General features: G+C 41.5%; 2 protein-coding genes across 4 annotated transcripts in view; one reads left to right on the top strand and one right to left on the bottom strand.

Annotated features, from left to right (window-relative positions):
- Positions 1-14090, bottom strand: part of Lrrn3 (leucine rich repeat neuronal 3) — a 28855-nt gene extending 14765 nt beyond the window's left edge. Inside the window, exon 1 of the mRNA XM_057783279.1 lies at positions 13684-14090. The gene's annotated coding sequence lies outside the window, so the exon portion shown is untranslated. The remainder of the gene's footprint in view (positions 1-13683) is intronic.
- Immp2l (inner mitochondrial membrane peptidase subunit 2) overlaps positions 1-18955 on the top strand; it is an 859529-nt gene that overhangs the window by 393020 nt on the left and 447554 nt on the right. The window lies entirely within an intron of this gene.

The raw sequence follows: 18955 nt of genomic DNA, 5'->3' as shown, positions 1-18955 counted from the left end.
AGGTTTGTGAGGGCAATTTACAACAGCAGCCAGCATGCCAATTCTTTTTTCACACCCATTTTAATTCCTGTTGTTACAGAGTTACTTATAATGCTCTAGTCCCTTCAAGCAGATGTTTTTTCCTTATCTTTGCCCTACTGTGTCTGTGACTGAAAATATGATCTCTGCTGGCACCACTAGGGAGTCACTGACAAACTCCCATGGAGCTGCGGTGGTGGAGGGAGAAGACACATCTGTGCTCATCACACCAGCATCTGAAGAGGTCAGAAAAGTTGTCATCTTGTCTCTGAGTTGGAAGAACAGAGCCACATGTGGTGGAGGCCTGCAACCTAGCATTTGGAGCCCAAGTCAGGAGGATTTTCCTTGTAACAGACAGGTAGACAGACAGGAAAATATAGAATAAAGCAAACAGAAGCAAGGGGGCAAACTGGTTCCTGAACTGATTTTAGATACTTTGCCGCCTAGTTTTGGGGGATCTGTGTGAGAAGTGGGCAGGAATGAATATTCTGTTTCTCTTAGCATAAAGATAGTGAGCTGCTTGCTGTGGTGAGAGCTAACACTAGTGTGAATGTCCTAAAGTCCTGTTTAGTGTGCTTGTGAAAATAGGAAGTGTGTTATGAGATTAGCGGTGCTTCCCAGAATGTGAATGGTGTCTGTTCTGACCCAGGAAAATAAACTTGCCTTCGCTGCTGCGTTAAGAATTGGCCCATAGACTCTTGTTGGGAGTGTTGTATAGGGATTCAGTATGTGCAGTAGTGACGTTAATGTGGCTAACACAGCTGTGTTGGTCAAAGTAGGGATGCTATAGGCAGTATCTCTACTGTGACCCAGACACACAGGCAAGTAGTATATTTATAGATTTCTTTATCCTTTTCCTCCATAAATATGTATTACAGGTAATATAAATGGCAAAGATGAAAAGCAGGCCCATTCTTAAAGCTATGAAAAAAAATAGGCGTCTGTGCTGGGAGATTTGTCTCCCTAGGGTGGAAGGAACAGTAAAAAGCATGGTGTATTTGTTTCTTAAAAGGTACTCCAAGAGACGTTTCCCTACAGCAAGCTAAACTGCACGTGGCAGTTGCCACAGCAACCCATTTCTATGGTTTGCAAAATAAGTAAGCAAACGATGCAAATTGTCAGTCAATGAATTTTGTTCTCACAGAAGCTACTAACATATGTAGCCTTGTTTGGCCAATTTATGTACATTTGTGATTCCCCATTCTCATCTCCTTTCAATGTGCTGTCATGTATTAATATTTCACTCTTCAGCTGTATAATTTCTGAGCCGTATATGCAGTGTTAACTGGAATAACTAGATGTCAGGTTTGTAGGAAGGTTGTTATTGCAAAATGAAGGTTATTTGACATCTGTTTGGCAATTCTTCAGTGCATTGATATATCAATTCTTTCGTTTATGAAGAAGATCCAAGTTAATTTTCAAGGACATTTAAAAAGATCTTAAGTGAATATTTCTTTTATAATCTACACGAATAGAAACATATTTTTCTCTCAGTGAGCCCTATGCTACATAAATGGGCTTAACCCTGGGCTGAAGTTCCTAAAATGTCATAGTTTCTCTTTGTGCTATGCATTCCAGCAAGTTGGCCTCCAAATTGGACTCATGTCTGTATTCAACTTCTCCTTCTGTCCCTCCTACCTTTCTTTCAGGTGTATAAGGCTGCCCCCCTCTTTCTCTCTCCTTTTTGTTGTCCTAGTCACCAAAATGTTTAAGAAGTTACAGCTTTCACAGCTTGAATCAATTTTGTTCATGCTCTAATGGAATAAGAACCTGGTTGTTTCTATAAGTATTAAAGTTGGGATAAATAAATGGAACAGCTTACCAGGAAGCCACACATGTCTCATCTTTCATGGTCCCTTAGCAAGTACCCCCATTTGCTGTCCCTTCCTACAACCTTGCACTTCCCTTCTTTTCAAGCTTGTGTTTAGAGCTTTCTCCTAAAACCAACAACAGAATGGACTAAAGGAGTAATGGTGAGACTTTTGTGTTATTTCTCGTGATTTCTCATGAACGTTGACAACTGTACTTGGTAATTTCAATTAAACTTTCCTATCCTTTCTTATGATTCATAGGATGATAGCATAAGCATACTAAATAGAAAATGTATAAATTGGAATCAAGCATCAAGCAACAGAAGTAAGACATTGCTTACCAAAAAAAAAAAAAAAAATCCAAATCTAAATGGTCGGTCTCTACGCTAATATTGACTATGGATTACTTAGCTATGGTAATGGGATCAGGACATAAAGAACTGGAGAAATGAAGTTGTATAACTTTTGTCTCTTCTCTGCTTTAGGTTTCATAATTGCCAAATCTAAAAAAAAAAAAAAAAGGTGAAAAGGTGAATCTTAAGCACGTATATATCCATGCACGTGGGAAGGAGGTGATCCCTCAACAGAGGGTTTCTCCAGCACACTGGGCTTTGAGAAAGATTGCACAGAAATAAATCTGACCCCAGCCATAGAAAGAGTGTTACCCTGGGGGTTTGAGAATGAAATGTAGCTTTTGTCCCAAATATGTTTCCATAGGTTTTGCTTTTCTGTGCCCCACTTTGCTCTATACTCACCCCTGGAATTTCTTAAATAGTAAATGCAAATATTTTCTTTTTTTCGTTTGCTCTCTTGCAGCCTAGGCAGTTAGGAGCCCAGCACAGTTTCTGGTTTTCCTGCAAGTACATGTCACCGTCTCCTCAACCGATAAGGACGTGTGACAGTGATACTCATCTCCCAGGAATACTGCAAACATTAAATGTCTAATGTTTTCAGTCCAGATTCCTCTCGCAGCACTAAGTCCTCACGAATGCCAATCATGAAATTAACACTGCTTCCATCCTGTTGCTGCCTCACTGGAATCTGCTGTACCTTCGTGTAGTGGTAGAGATGCAGTAGCTAAATTGACAGAGCAAAGACAGCTACTTGGGTGCTATTTGCTTCTGATATCCAGAAAAAATTGCATAATTTACTTACTATAATCTACTTTTTTCCTCACTGTTCCTTTGTAAATAACTCTTACAGTCTGGTGCAGTCTGATGACACATGAAACCAGTCACAGCTCAGCATGGCAAGATTTTATCACCCTTAATGGCCAGCAGATGTTTTAAAAGTCCCCAGTGTTTAGATACATTTGAAAGTATATGCATGTGTGCATGCATGCATATGCATACAGGAGTAGGGCTATATAATTCAGTTGTTAACTGTAAACATCCAAGAATTTGTTCCAAGGCTTTTTGAGATGTTAGATGTGGGCAGATATTGTTTCTGGAGCTGGAGATAACCAATTCTTATGGAAGTCGTTAATATCGATTTGCAAGAATTGCCGATGAGGGGACATATGGGAGAGAAAGGAAACCAATCCCTGGCAAGTTCCAGTTACACGTGGACCCTGTGTGGTCTTACAGACCACATTAGCATCAGCTAATATAAATATAAATAATATAAATATAGAAAATATTTTAGCCACCCAGGGTCCAAAGTGCTCCATATTTGCAGCTGTGCTTTCTTCTGAATGGAAACTTACTGGACCGCTTCTTCAAAAGTTGGAAGATTGCAGTGGTACTTATCTTCCCAAACACTATCATTATAAGGTGTGAGCTTTCAAGCCTTTCTCTTTTGGGGGTGGGGTGTAGCCGTGATGTCTAAGGCTGTGTATTTGACATGGAATGTCCACAAGGAATAGGAAATCCCCGTGTCACAAAAAAGATGGTTTTATTCTAGGTTTTCTTCATATAAATATGAAATCTGTTGTTTCTTTGGTTGCAGTCTTTACTTGTGAACTTTCCTTTAGTAATTTCTCACTCATTCATTTTCTTATCCTGGTTTAGAAAAGGAGACTTCTGGAAGTCAAAGACCAATGCCACTTGTGTAGTCTTTCCCATGCCACTTTCGCTACCACAACTCTACCCCTAAAATTGTGTTGGCACAAATTCAGAACCCCAAACCCAGTACATTAACATGCTTGGTGAAGAGTCGTGTGTTACTGTCGATAAAATGCCACTCTAAAGAGACGCCATTGAAAGTGACTGTGTGCCGACGACTGAGTTTCTGCCATCCTGCTGGTGAGAGTGGAGGTATGGGGTCATTCACGGAGAATGTCCTGCTGAGTTTTCCTGGAGGGTTGAGTGAAGAAAGAATAGAGTCTATACTTTGAAATTACATCCACACATCTGGTGAAGTACATGCTAGGCAAGGGTTGAATCGCCTTGTTTTGAGTTGCAGTTGTTTCTTTAAATAGTTGGGGTGCTTTGAGGAAGTAGCATACTACCTATCTAGTCCCCCTAGTTTGTGGAATCTGTTATACTAATTTTGACTCTGTATTCAATGACATTTGAAATCAAGTTCCCAGACAGTGTAGAATTCCCTCATCAGTTTGGTGACCCTTCCTCAGTAAGAGCCCAGCTGGAATGTGGTAGGATGGATGAAATGGGGGATGCATAGGCACACAGGCCAAAATGACTTTTCCCATTGTTGATGTTTCTTTTAAGGACATGCCATTCTGTTCCTGGCAGACCTCATCTGAGAGCCAGGAGAGAAGAGCGGCATGTTCTCTAGACTGGAGAGAGTAGAGCTGGACTGAGGTTACCACAATCTTGTCTTCTGACCAGTGGACTCCATTCAACTACTGGAATGGCTCAGTCAGGTATCTTATTTTTTAAAAAAAAAATTCTGTAATTATTTAGTCACACCCTCTTCTCAGTCTGTGTTTTGGAGAGAACTACTATATGCATATTTTGGATAAAGTCAAGCAATTTTCACAGAATACATCTTTACTTGACAGACAATATACCAGCAAAGGCCTCTATCCTCTGCTATTTGCTTGCTATTTAGGACTTTTTTTTTCAGCAATTCCCCCAAAGCATCTGAGGTGTTACTCTCAGAGTTTCTGAAATTCTGCATTTATATAAAACTATTAAGAGAGTTTGGTACAGATCAGTATAGATAAAAATATTTGAGTCTATTTGCTGTGGTACATATGCTTCTCATTATCAATCTTCACCAGCTATGAATGTATTCCTGCTTGCCAGATGAAATGAAATGCCACTTTTGGATGAATGACCAGGTAGTATATTGTCTTAGAACATCTCTGCCTTGAAAGTTGTATAGAAGCCACTCCCAAGGCACACACAGGGTAGCGTGCCGCTATGTAACCAGACATGATGGCGTCGCTGGAGAGCCCCATACTTCACTTAAGCTTACAGTGGCACACGTTAGTACTTCCAATGCATGTGGGAAGAGATAGAGGGAATTCGTGCTGACCCAGAAGAGGGCTCACCCTTCGTGATGGAGAAGATTGTTCATAGCACATAGTTAAACTTGGAAATGTGCCTTGTCTTTTCCAGATATTCAAAGTATAGAAAAATAATAGAAAATTGGCAGTATTTTCCAAACTGACTCATATTTTAGGAGCAAAATGATAAGTTCAGAACATTGTTCTCTTATGCAATCTGTAAGATATTTATGGTCAAGAAAACTTTCGTTATTTTAAACTCAGCTTCTGTCCTCTGAAATGTGATGGAAATCTTAGAAGTCCACTAAGTCCCTCTGCAATGCAACTATGGTTATTTTAGTATATAGTACATTGTCTGATTATACATACTAATAAATATGCTTAAATGGAAATTCTTAATTAGTTGAATTGTAATACATTCGTTACTCATGAAATAAGATTGTGCTGATCAAGTTATGCCATGTGGAAAGTGATAAAGATTGACTAAGTGTTGCATCAGATCCTTGCTGAGGAACTGAAGGCTGTGGGCCTCCTGTTGGAACACTGGGAGAAGTGCTTCCCAAAGGATTAATATGAGTCTTTTTCTAAAACTATGTTGTTGGCAGGGGACAGAGATTCTTCTTGATAGTCTGTGTTTGCAGTCAGATAAGAAAAGGTTGGAATCAGGCACTTGCCACTGCATGAATTAGGAAAATTGTTTCTCCATATGGAGCCTCAGCTCCCTCATGGAGAGATGAGGTCTATACCGAGCTTAACTAGGATTCCCAATGCTCTATGTGTTGAATTAGTGCTGGCTAACATCTCTCGTCCTTCTCCTCCCCCTTCCTCTGATTGTCATAAAGAAGTAGCAGGAATATGCTATTAAAAGTTTTTAATTAACATTACTCTTGTTGAGCTAGCAAGATGGTTAGGGGTGGGGAGTCAAGAGGTTTGCTGCCCAAACCGGAACCCATGTGACAGGGGAGAGAACTGAACCAGCAGGTTTTCCTTTGCCTTCCAGTGCACTTAGGCTGCCCCCACTCACACAGATAGAGACGCAAAGAAAAGAATAAATCAGGCTAACGGTTTGATATATACATATCCTTTGTGTATTTTAGTTAGGTGATAATGGTACATTAGACTAGTTTTATTGCTTCATAATTGAACATTTTTGATAGTTGAATTCATTTTTTTTCATAATTTTCATAATTTTTCATTCATCTCACTAGTTACTATTTAAAATACATTTGCAATTTTATAAGACATCATGTGTGGATATGCACTCTCTTCCTGGTTAGCTGGAGGAAGCCTCAGTTCACAAAGACAAAACTATAAAATCTTTTACCTTCCTTCCACCAACTGGGTTCTAGGGACCAAACTCAAGTTGTCAGGCTTGGTGGCAGCTGCCTTTGCTCACTGGAAAAACTCTCCTCAGAAACATTTTTACATTAGTTTCTCATTTAGCTTTTTCTGTGTGGGACAGAGAAGATAAAGGACTCCCCTGCTAGGCTTCTTTAGTGTGGGAGTCACAGTGAAAAACCCACAACTTTTCCCAAGAGCCAGTGGAGATGACTTCTGATAAAGTGTTCGGTTTGGCTTGGTGGTCACTCTGAAAAGCAAATGGCAGCTTTGGAGAGTTGACTCCACAGAGCTAGAAGGTTACTGATGCTGGGCAGGATCAATGAGTGTCATCGGAAACTGGTACTCGTGCTTGCAGTGAGGTGGGATTCCGACTCTTCACCTTCCTCTGTTTAAAAGGCAGTGCACAAGGACAACAGACTGAGATCAGATCCTGGGGATTGTCATCAATCTGTATTGAAATTTGAGACACATGAGCTAGGATTTGCATCTTTTCTTTGTGCCATTGTTATGCTGTGTGATCTGAGGTGATGAAGCATGTTGAATTCTTCAGAATGTGAAAGAAGATACCTTAGAAACTAAGGTTCACCTGTCCTTTGTGAGCTGAATTATAAAACTCAGTCCATCGATCTAATGAATACCAACAGTTAACTGTAAATAAGGAAAACAACAATCTTCTCTGAGAAAAGAGAAAGAGAAGATATGAATGAGTGCAGCAAAGGGCTTCATCGCTTGACGTGATTTGTACAGACGTTAAGTGGGGGTGTCATTCGGAGCAGCCCAAGTCTAGGAGGGCAGCTTAGACAAGTTGAATCACTGGGAGGCAGGGTTGACCTGTATGGCACAGGTGAGTGTTTTGTGTAGAGCCAAGCTGGCTTCTTTGGCTTTTTTTTTTTCCCTATTCTATCTTTAATTGGTTGTTGTTTTACTTTTCTTTTCCAGGCTAGTTTTACTCATTTGTAAATGGAGTTAATAATACTACTTCATGTGGCTGTTGTTAGCATTAAATCAAGACTTAGCTGCAGAGTTTGTCATACAAAGGGCGGTATCACTACCATTGCTTGAGTCAGTGGATCATCGTCTAAGAGACAAAATATGGTTTGAACCTATAGCTTTCCTGTTTAATCTAATTTAGGCCACAATGTTTATTTTAGTTCTTCATTTATTTGACCATTGTGTTCAACAACAGTGAAGTGTAAATGAAAAATGGGACTTTGAAAGGAGAGTAGAATTTGCTTCCTCCTTAAAACAAAGTTACTCATTAAAGAAGTGTTACTTGACAACAGGCTCACCGATTTTAAGGAGGTGTCTGAACATCCGCTGTGGCAACTTGGTGTATATAAAAACTGTGTGGATGGCAAAGATCAGTCAGAGGAACAAATACAGATGCTGTATTTGGAAAGCTGACTTGCGTTCAGCTAGTCACAGCAAATTGACTCATTGAATGAAGAAAGTCTAAGCTTATATCTCATGAAGACATTTTATATACTTTTCATGAAGAAATCACTACAGCTAGAGTTTCCCAGGTCTGTGTGCACTTTGAATACTTGTCTGTTCCATTTGTGGCGCTCACAAGGCTTTGTCTTCCCCTCCCACTGCCCTTGCTCTTCGGTGATGGAGCCTTGATTGCTGGACCCCTTCCTTCCTCTGTAGTTTTCCTCTCTGTGCCTCAAGCACCTGCCCTGGGGGCCATCACCCCCTTGCCCTTGGTTAATGCCGTCATCCTAGCTACATATTGAAGTGATTCCCAGTGACTGCTGAAATATTAGCAAAGGTCAGCGCGCTCCCCCGTGTCCTGCAGGTGTTGAACACTCTGCAGAGCGTATTTAGTGCTCAGTGTTTCTGAGATTGACTTTTGATAAAAATAGAATGAAGAGAGCCCATCAACACTGCTAGCAAGCTCTGGTGAGCTGGACTTTCTCAGACATATAAATGTTGGCATTTTTACCTTATTATTCTGCAAATTTGGCAGTTCACATCTTTAAGTTAGTAACTTCTGATTGGTTGACTAACCAGGAAGGAGATACTGAAGAAGGGGCTTCCCCGTTTACATTCACTGTTGTCCTCATGGGTGGATTGTCTAGTCACCCGAGAACTTGCATCATGGTTTTTGGTAACCTAGAAAAGTTCCCGAGGAACTTATTATCTCATCACCTTCAGTTTTGGAGACCTATGCCCCTCATCTGGCTATTGAAGTACTGATGCTGACAGTTAGCCATGTGGAAGAGTAGACAGAACACCTTAGATCTATCTTTAGGGTGACTTTTTTTTTTAGCTTTGTAAGGCATAGAATATATTTTGATCAGATTCTCCCTACTACCCCCTCAGATCCACCTCACATGAGGCGAGTGTTGGTTTTCTTGGCGGATGTGGCCCTCAATAGGCTGTGTCGCTCCACTGGATAGTCCTGCATCCTTGCATCCGTTAGCTGTGCTAAGTGGTGCACGCCATTTTTAAACTGTAATTTAAGAAATGTAGTCTTTTGCTTGCGGAAATCCCTGGACATCTATTTTGATACCACGTAGAAAGCAAAGGACGAGGAAAGGGCCATCCAGGGGGCGAGTTAGTGAGGAAGAGCGTGGCTTCTGTTGTTTCAGATGTAGCAATGAGTGCTACCCCACTACCTGCCACTCAGCCAAGGCCTTGGCTCCTCCCTGCCAGCATGTCTCTCATGTGACAGGACCTCACTGCCCTGTCTGAGAAGAAGGATCATTGCGCCTGGCCTGGCCTCCAGGTTGGTCAGGGGGACAGATGTAAAAAGGGCTCTGTGAACCATAGAGCCTTAAACAAGCAAACACACCACCGTGTTCTTATCCATCTTTAATCTCCTTCTTTATTTCCCCAAAGTTTTTGCGTCTGTTAATTACTATTATGTTAATCAAAAGCTGGAGAACATTTAGCAACAGAGAGAAATTTTCAAAAAGAAAGGAAATTGAGCTATAAAAGTAAAGACATGGCGTTGCTCATGAAGGCTGTCAGTCTGAAACTGAGGAAACCAGTGTGGGATTGGAGAGGGGGTTACACTGTTTTCTTTTGTTATGGACACGCACGGCATGGGTTTGAGAAAGGAATAAAGAGAGAAATAGTAATACCTTGAAATATTTGAAACAAAAGTAATGTGGGTTCTTGGAGAATGTACAGTTTATAGTTAACAACCACATCTCTAGGCAAAGGGTGGCAGTGTTCTTACTAAGATTTTAAACAGCAGTGGGACCCACTAAACTGTATGGCTCAACTTAGAGTATAATAAACTATATACATGGGAACTGGGAGGGGGATGCAATGTTTGCGTGTTATGCACTTGAAATAATCACTGTTATTGGATGGTAACTTATGTTTCTACAATACTTTATGTGAATAAACATTTTTTTAAATTGTTTATAATCTGCATCTTTCTGTGGGTCAGAGAAGGCCAACTTTGAATAATGGAATGAGCATTGGAAGGGTTTCTGCTCTAGAGCTCTCCAGTAAATAGCTGAGCAAATTCAAAATCCAGTGACGTTTTATTTCATTGTAATTATAAAAATGTTAAGCTCTCTGGGTCTCTTCACCTCTCAGATGAACATATTAGATGAGCTGCTCTCCATTCAAATATGCTGTTAGTCTATGAAAACACCACGTTTCAGCTCCCATGCTGAACCTGTATAATTTTGTAAAATACTTAATGGTGTTTTAGAAAAATTAGGCCTTCCTTATGGTCTAAAGATGGATGAACATGACAGAAAACAGGTGTGTCCAAACTTCACAATCATGCAAAAACAGTAACGACCAGGTAAATAGGTGCTTGACAAAGGTTTGAGATGAACGTTGAATTGTCCTCACCAATCTGGTACCGATTGCCCTCCCAAAAGCATCTTTGGAGATCTGTTTCTCCCAGCAGGTAAAAGGAAGCTTTTTTGTGCTCCACACTACGTTTTCCCATCCATTGGTAGCATAGACTTTTGCACACTGGGTTTCATTCGATTTCATTTTACATTGTGACCAAAGGGTGAGATGCCACAGCCCCCTTCTTGATGTCATTCTGTGACTGGGCGGAATGCAGCTGTGCTCTGCCATGCACAGATGCTACCCAGTGAAGTTGTCCTAGGTGTTCCTGTAGGGTCAGTATGACGGCTTTGTGTTGACAGTATGAACAAGTTACGCTGCCGCGTTTAGTGGTTATTGCTGTATTTCCTTTTACATATCAAAGAAACAGTTCATAAATACCTCAACAGTCAAAACTCAAGCCGTGTAGACTATTCCAGGGGTCTGCAGACACTGTTTCTTAAGATTGGTTGGAACCATGTGTACACTTTTACATAAGTTACTCTTTGGAGGCACCCCTGAAGTAGGAGCACAGTTTTGGCAATGTTTCCCTTTAATGATCTTCAGATCCAATTGAACTTAAAAATTTCCTTAAGTTACAAACCTTTCTGATAACTGTGTCAGCTCACACTGAGCACCAATGTTATGCTAAACAGTAATTTTACACCAGAGCGAAGGAAACAAAAGAGTAAGTGAAAATTGCAACTTCAGACCACTTTGGGGGCAGAGCAGGAAGTGTTAGAAATAAAGAAAAGAACAAAGAATCAGTGAGTACATTAGTGACTGGTACAGTGATCACCTTTTCCTCACTCAAAACTTGCTGCCTTAGAAAGCAGGTAGTACACTCTATCAAACCATCAACAGCCGCAACAACCACCGCCACCAAAGAAAAGTCCCCATCTCCTCGCCAGCATCCTAACTTAGCACTTTTCCCATGACAGGCAGCACCCTGACAAGGTGGCCCCTTTCGGCTTGCCTGGTCTTAAAGCTGTCACTGCCGCATGCCTGGGGAGAGCACAGCTGGTTAAGTCTTCCAGATATGCCTGTGTGCCCATCACCTAGCATGGGCTACCACATCACCAAACCCACCGATAGATACATGCCGACGCCACCAGGGCCTGGAGTGCCAGTATTTCTCAGATCCAAGCGGGTACATTGCTGACATACAAAATCTGTGTAAGAGCTTTGCTAAGGTTAAAAAGCAGATCTGCTATTCTTAGCTTTTGCTGGGACTCAGAATTAGGCTGGGTAAGACTGAAGGATGTATGTGTTTGTATGAAAGTTTCCCTGGGAAGGGTCTGGGTGAAAGCTGAAATCCATACTGCAGTGCCACATTAAAACGGTGCTGGAGATGGGACGCTGTGCGTCTGCTCCCAGCCCTCTCCCTGGCTCAGGAAGTTAGGTGCTCCCTCAGAATAACAGGTCCCCTCTGTTTCAGCAGCAGCTCTTCTAATGAACAGAAGAAAAACGAATGCAACAGCTTTCCTCCCACTAATAAATCATTGTGTTTTTTGTATGGATTGCATGTGGCGTCGGAGGCAGCGCAAGCCAGGCTGCCAATACTGCCAGCTAATGTCTCCGCTCCTTTCATTTTTCACTCGGAGCAAGAACCCTTTCCTGAAACTTGTTCCTTTCACAGAGGGGAAATCAAAGGCACCGGCAGCCTGGCAAGCTGCTTAATTGTCGTCGTTTACAAAGGTCACTGGAATTAATTGACTTTTTACGTTACATATTGTAAACGGACTCTTTTTTTTTTTTTTTGACACATTTATAGGAAGGGGGCAGAATCTAAGTGGTTACTCATTGTCTTTCAGTTCTGGCATCTATCATAAACTCGGAAACCAGTAAGTCTGAAATCACAGTTTGGGGAAAGAATAACACCCAGTTTCAAAGCAGCAGACTCCATTAACAGTGAGTTGAACTAAGAGAAGAAATGAAAGAGCTCCAGCAGCTGAAATCTAAATGCGGCGTTTGTTGTGATGCCTCCACAGCACCCTTTAGCAGGGGCAGGGAAGGGTTCCACAGCCGCTCAGTGGGTGCTGGCTCTTTGAAAGCATACTCTAAGTAGCCAGCTTGTGCTTACAAGATTGGAAGTAAAAATCAGTCCCGAGAGTGTTCCATGAACCATCACTCCATGGATGCTCAGGGAGTTGACTGGCAGCAATTCTGTCTCAGAGGCGTTGCTTCTGCAACTGAAGATGGGGAACTCAGGGCACAAGTAATATTTGTTGGACCAGGGCACACTGTTTTCCTGATAGGTATTCACATTTTTGGCTTCCCTCTTTATTTCTCCGACTATCTCCTTTTCACTAATCTAAGAAGAATCCCACTCATGTTCATAGCCTGCTTTCACTAAAATTAGAGGCACCGAAACAAGGACATATTGTTAAAAAAAAGGAATAAATTAGAGCTGATTAAGCCACCCAGGTCAGTGAGAGCAAAGGGGATATTACAGTTGGTCTGAACGAGCCATCTTTGTAAATAGGAAATGGACTTTGAAGCCATCCTTCTGTGGTCCTGTTAATTCCCAAAGAAGATGAGAACTCTTCTGGTTCCTAGGACCCTTCATCTAGCATGGTAGCTCCTGCTGCTGCATTGGCAACCAGACGTTTGCACCGTCTCTTCCGACCAGTGCGGGGATGGGTTGTTATTAAAGGGAAGTCATTTACCACAATCGGTAAGATGTAGTCTGGCAGAAATTCAATAACTGTTTGTGATACGCTCTTTCTGCTACTCTGCCTGGTGCCTTTCCCTCCTGACACACAGCAGATTCACCTTCATCTCCATCCACTGGGCAGGGGGTGAAAAATGCCTCAAACAGAAACACAGGGGGCTGCTTTTCATGGCCAGAACTGAAGAAAAGGACCCCGACCTTTCTAATCTCCCTCTTACACATCTCTGCTTCTCTCTCCCTCCCTCCCTCTCTTTCCTGGTCAATTCTCCCAGAGCCTCTCTGTCTCTCTCCCTGCTTCTCTCTCTTTCCCTTCTCCCCCTGGGTCCCCTTCTCTTCTCTCTCCCTCCTCTCTCTCCTCCCCCGACACTGCTCTTTCTCTCCCACTCACGTCCTCGGATGGGCATTCAAGCTAGGAAAATGCCTGGCTGAGAGTCCCACGGACACAGCTAGGCACACACAGAGCCGGAGGGGTTTGCACATCCACTCCAAAGTGAAATGCAAAGAAAAATGCCCTTAGAATTCAGGCAGGCAGGAAACAGCAGAGGAGAATTGAGGTCTAAAATCACAAGCATCAAAAAGACACAGAATAGAGAACATTTAAATATATAGGTATATTTTAAACTTACCTTGAATTAGCAGCTGCAGGGATAGCCCTCCTCCCGTGTCCCTGCTTGCACAGTCCCTTGGCTGAGATAATCACATGGCTGTCTTCTTTCCCCAGTATAAATAGGTGCATATGTATGTGTACTAAAGCGTACACAATTACATACTATAGATATGCACACATGCAGGCGATGGTATCTCTTTTTTTTCTAAAATATGAAGGAAGGCAGGCGCCTGCAGCTAGGATTCCTTCTCTTGCCTGGAACTCTATCCGGCAGCAGGCAGGCTGACGCTCTCAATCCAGGGAAGAGAGATTCTGCTCTCTGGCTTCTCCTCTCCTTGTTTCCATGGTGGTTAGTGGTGCATCGCTCACCAGATCAGTTGTCACACTGACATGGTGCTGCCTGCTCAGCGGTCATTAATAACTGAACACCCTCCACTCCCCAGAGAGGAGCCAATCGCTTCAGACTGCCAAGATGTAGCACACGCAGCTGCTCTAGCCTGGTTGGCTGAGGCAGCCTGTCTGTCCTATGACAGCGCTGCTTAGGGTACAAATAAATGAAACAGGCTTGCATGGTTTTCCTTGGAATCGGCTTCTTTCCTTTTTGCTTTTCCTTTTGGAGGAATGTGCAGGGGTTTCCAACAAGTTTTCCCGTTCGGGGTGTTTTCAGTCATTTGGAGAAACTCTGGGTTTTTTTTTTTCCCCTCTGAAAACAGACAGAAAACATTTATGAATAAGAATTTCCTGAATATTAACACTCGGTAGCGACTCCACTCCCTGTCTGTGAAGTTTAGCAGTGGCTTTGTATTTCAGGAGGGCAGCCTGCAGCTCTAACAACTGCTGTTTGCTTCCTTGTTCCTTCTGGATTTAGCCTATGACTGGCAGTTGATAGTGGTCTTTTTCTTTCCCTCTCTTGTTTGCTTTCTTCCTTTCTTCCCTGTTTTTGTCGTTGATAGTAATGCTTCCTTTTGTTTTTGTATTTTTTTTGTGTGTGTGTGGGGGGGGGTGTGGGCATTTGTTTGTTCCATTAGGCTTTAAAATGACATTTCTTATCTGCACTGACCAGATCTTTAAATTACAGCAAATATTTGCTTCTCCAAACCCCACAACATTGTTATGTAAGGGAAAGCATTTAAAAAATAAACTTCTCCAGTAACAACTACTTCTCTAAATCAGATGCCACAAAGTGGATATGTGTTGCATTGTTTGTGTGTGTACCTGTCTGTGTTTCACATGTATAATTTATGCTTTTCACTGCAATAAATTGAGCACTTAAAATGAGTCTTTTTATTAAGCTTATCAACTCCATTGGCTATTTAACCAGGAAAATATTCTGGATAAGCATTATCTGTAAAACATTTTGAATATTTAGGCTAGAGACCACCGCGGCATAGTGAAGTGTTGAGCAGAAGACCGTATTAGGCGTGCTTTTCAGACACTGCATTGGAGAAACCTCTTGAGAGAACTGCAACACCCGGATCAATTTTCAACAGGTTAAAGCTGCTTTATCTGGGACTCCAGCCCTTGCTTTGAAAGTCTGCCCTCTCGTGGAGAAAAAGGAAATGGCATTTATTAGATTTACTGGGGGATGGGGGACAAAAGCGTTGGCACCGACTTGTTCCCTTAAGGTGTTTACTGAAGTGTTTTAGCGCAGTATTCTGCATCACAGCCAGATGCCAGGAAGCTTAGCCTCACTGACGTTGTCTTTGACTGCCAGATATTTTCATGTCGTAGGTTTTCTTTTCACCAAAAAATAAAAATACGAATGCTTTAGTTATTTGTTTTAATGATTAGTCAATGAAGACAGGGCCTTGAACTTCTGCCTAGGCACTTTGAATGCTGTTGCAGGTCTTCCTCAGAATTATTTTTATTTTAGTAAATAATTCATAACCCTAACCTTTTTGATAAAAATGAGTTCAAAACAAAAGTGGCTTCTTCATTGGCCAATTGACATCTTCTTCTGAATGTTATCGTCTTACCAGACACTCTCCAGGTCCTCGAGCATCTCCTTGGGGGCACACAGTGATGTGACCAGGGAGGACAGTGGGTACTGGGGAAGTGACGTCTTATGCAACTCCTTAGCCCCCTAATTTTACTTTCTCTGGTTGGAGCATACTGAATTGCTGTAGTCATTTGACTAATTGTAGGGTTTGATTACATACACAGAAGGATTCTGCTATAACTGTAACAACTATTTGGAAAAAAATTTTTTATATTATCTTGACTCCTTAACCATTTTATTTTGATTAATTGGTACTGATTCTATAATTGTCAAATCCAGAAATCTATCGAATATTATAATCTATTGATTACAATATGCTCCCGTAATGAAAATAAGTAGTGAGGCTCAAAGGGATACATAATAAGATAACTTTTCAAAATAAAACTGATAATCACATGTAATACTTAAATTTAAACTTATTCATAAAGTAATAAAATATTATAATTTAGAATTGAATACTATTCTAAAAGATGCCTTGTATATATAGTTTCCTAGAAATTTGTTTTTACTAAATGACTACTGTATTTTCATATTTAAGGAATGAGATTACCCTTTTAATGTAGGTGCATGATAAATCAAAAGTATATTGTACTTGTCTTTAAGTATAATATCATAGAGCATTACAAATGAGATTTCATTGGAGGGAAAAAAGACTCTGGCCTTGAATGAAGAAACTGAGAGTTTCTTGGCTGTAGTTCTCCTCCTGTTAAAAATATCTTGAAATCAAGTATGTTTGGGGAGTGTCTTAACTTGCCACAGAAGTCAGTCATCCAGTGAAATATCGTTAGTATCCCCTCTAGGTGAAGTACCATATGAGGCACCCAGGTGCGGATGGCTAAAGATTTTAGGGCAGTAGATAGCACAAAAACTGTTTTTGGTCCGGAGAAAAGAACAATAGCATCGTGATTCTCAACCTGTAGGTCTTGACCCCGTTGAGGATGGAGTAGCCTTTCACAGGAGTCTCCCGTCAGATACCCTGCCTATCAGATATTTGCAGATGATTCTTAGCAGTAGCAAAATTGCAGTTATGAAGTAATCACTTAAGGAGTTAGGGCTGGGACTCACCACCACAGGAGGAACTGTATTGAAGCATCACAGTTCTAAGGGGGTCGAGAACACTGTTCTAGAAGGTGTGAATATCACACATAACTGCTCTGAGAGGGCCGGAGGTGAGATGTCTCGACCCCGGAGAATTTCTCAACTCTGCTACCCTGTCATCTAGTGGGTGATTGGCAGATCCGCTGCTTCTGGTCACTGCTTTTTCCTTTCTCTCTCTCTTGCTTTCTTCTTTTTCTCCTTCTTTCTTTCTGCATTTCTTCATTTACGAAATGTTCACAGTACTAATAGAAATTGTATATTACAAACGTACTATATAATGAGTGTACATTTTACCTATATTGTATATCTGTATTATAGCAGTTATCAAATGAATATTCAATATAATTAAAGTGACCTACAAGAAACTTAAATGTGTGAATGAATAGTTAGTCCTTAAATTGTGCTGAAAGAGGCCTGCCTTTATCATTAAATAAAAATAGGATATACTTTTGATGGATTTAGTAGCTAGAATTATTAATTTGAGACATGTTTGCTGCCATTCTACTCTATGATTTATTCTCCTGTGTCTTCCTTTGAGAAGCAGTCAGGACAGTGAGCTGCCTGCAGGGTCAAGACCAAGTGGTTGGCTATGAATCCTTACCTGCCTCCTGATCTGTGACCAGAGCATGTGTCAAGTGTCATCCCTGTGAAGTGTCACCACGGAGCTTAAGTAGCATCTTGGCATATCATTTTCCTCCTAGGATTCTTCTGAGGATTAAAGTAGCCGATACCTACACAGAGTCTAGGAAAGTTAATGCGGTGCAGTAAAGCCGAAGGCTGGCTGGCTGGTGGCTCTCTCTCTCTCTCTCTCTCTCTCTCTCTCCCTCTCCCTCTCTCTCTCACACCACCTACCCCCCCCTCTCGCCCTCTCTCCCCCTCTCTCCTTGTCATCCTCATCTCATTCTCCGGCAGCCTATCCTCATTTTTCCTGAGATTCTCCCTTGTTTGGGGTGCCTTTCTGCTATCTGCTCCATTTCTTGACTTTTTATGCCTGTCCATTCTTCAGCACGTTCCTCCAGCCGTGATTCACTAGTAGAGAAGACCTCTTCTTGGCCCCAGAAGCATGCTGATTTCTTAGAAGCTTAGCACTTCTCATCATTATTTCTATAATTTTGCTTTCTTCCCATGTCAGTTTCTAAGATTCTCAGAAAGGGGGGGGGTTGCCTTATTATGTTTTTAAGCTCCCCTCCTCAAGAGAGTAAAACAGAAAACCTTTGTTGACTGCTAGTGTGCGCCTGGGCTTGTTTTACAAGTAGTTAAACCTAGCATCTTCGTAACAGGTATTTTTATCCCCACTAGACAATTATAGAAATGTGGAAAAATGTGCTTATTTGCCCAGTGTCCCCAAACTATTAAATAAGGGGGCCAAAATTTCAACTAAGTCTGTCTGCTTACACAGCCAGTGCTCTGGCCACTGCACAGGGCACTCAATATTCATTTGTAAAGTAAATGAATATTTGATTGATAGCTTTGCCAACCGATTCCATGTAGTCAGCAACAAGGGATGCCAGAAATGAATTACTATTTTTAAAAAGAAATGAATTGTATGCACTAGACAGTAGATGCTCTTGTATTGTTGTGTTGTTTAGTGTTGGCGACAGAATTTTATTGCTGTCATGATTTGAGAAATAAAGCTGTAAGAAGTACCGTGCCTAGTCAGACACATGTACTGATATGTCCAGAGAGCTGCATACCCGTGGAGAAGCTGCTGGTGCTAGCGGACCGACACTATGAAGGTCCCCAGTGGTTTGGCCTTCGTAGACTAATGCTAATGGCAAGTAAGTTCTCAGCTTGGAGACTCAAGATGAGCAAACCTGGTTGGTTGTTTCAGTGCTGAACTAAATCTCATTTGATAACAGTTTTTGTTTTCCTTCTCAAAGGAGATTTAGCTTGTAGAATTGCGCATAAAACCTGAGGTCTTTCTTCCCCCCTTCCCATGTGATAATTTCTGGATTTGGTCAAAAACAACGAAAGCTTTTGTTAGGGACAGAGCCACAGGAAACGACAACACAAGAGGGCATTCAGCAGGCACAGATTCAGATTCATCCAACAGATAGACATGAGACAGACCAAAGAAATGAGGTCTTTACTTAACTATTATTTTCAATGAAACTTACGGCTTCCTTTTAAGAAAAGAAGTAAATTTATCAATCCGAGTACACCCAGACAAGGAAACTTGTGAGGCATCAGAAGG

The sequence above is a fragment of the Chionomys nivalis genome, chromosome 10 (genome assembly GCF_950005125.1).
Source record: "Chionomys nivalis chromosome 10, mChiNiv1.1, whole genome shotgun sequence".
NCBI lineage: Eukaryota > Metazoa > Chordata > Mammalia > Rodentia > Cricetidae > Chionomys > Chionomys nivalis.
This window is presented reverse-complemented; position numbering and strand designations above follow the sequence as displayed.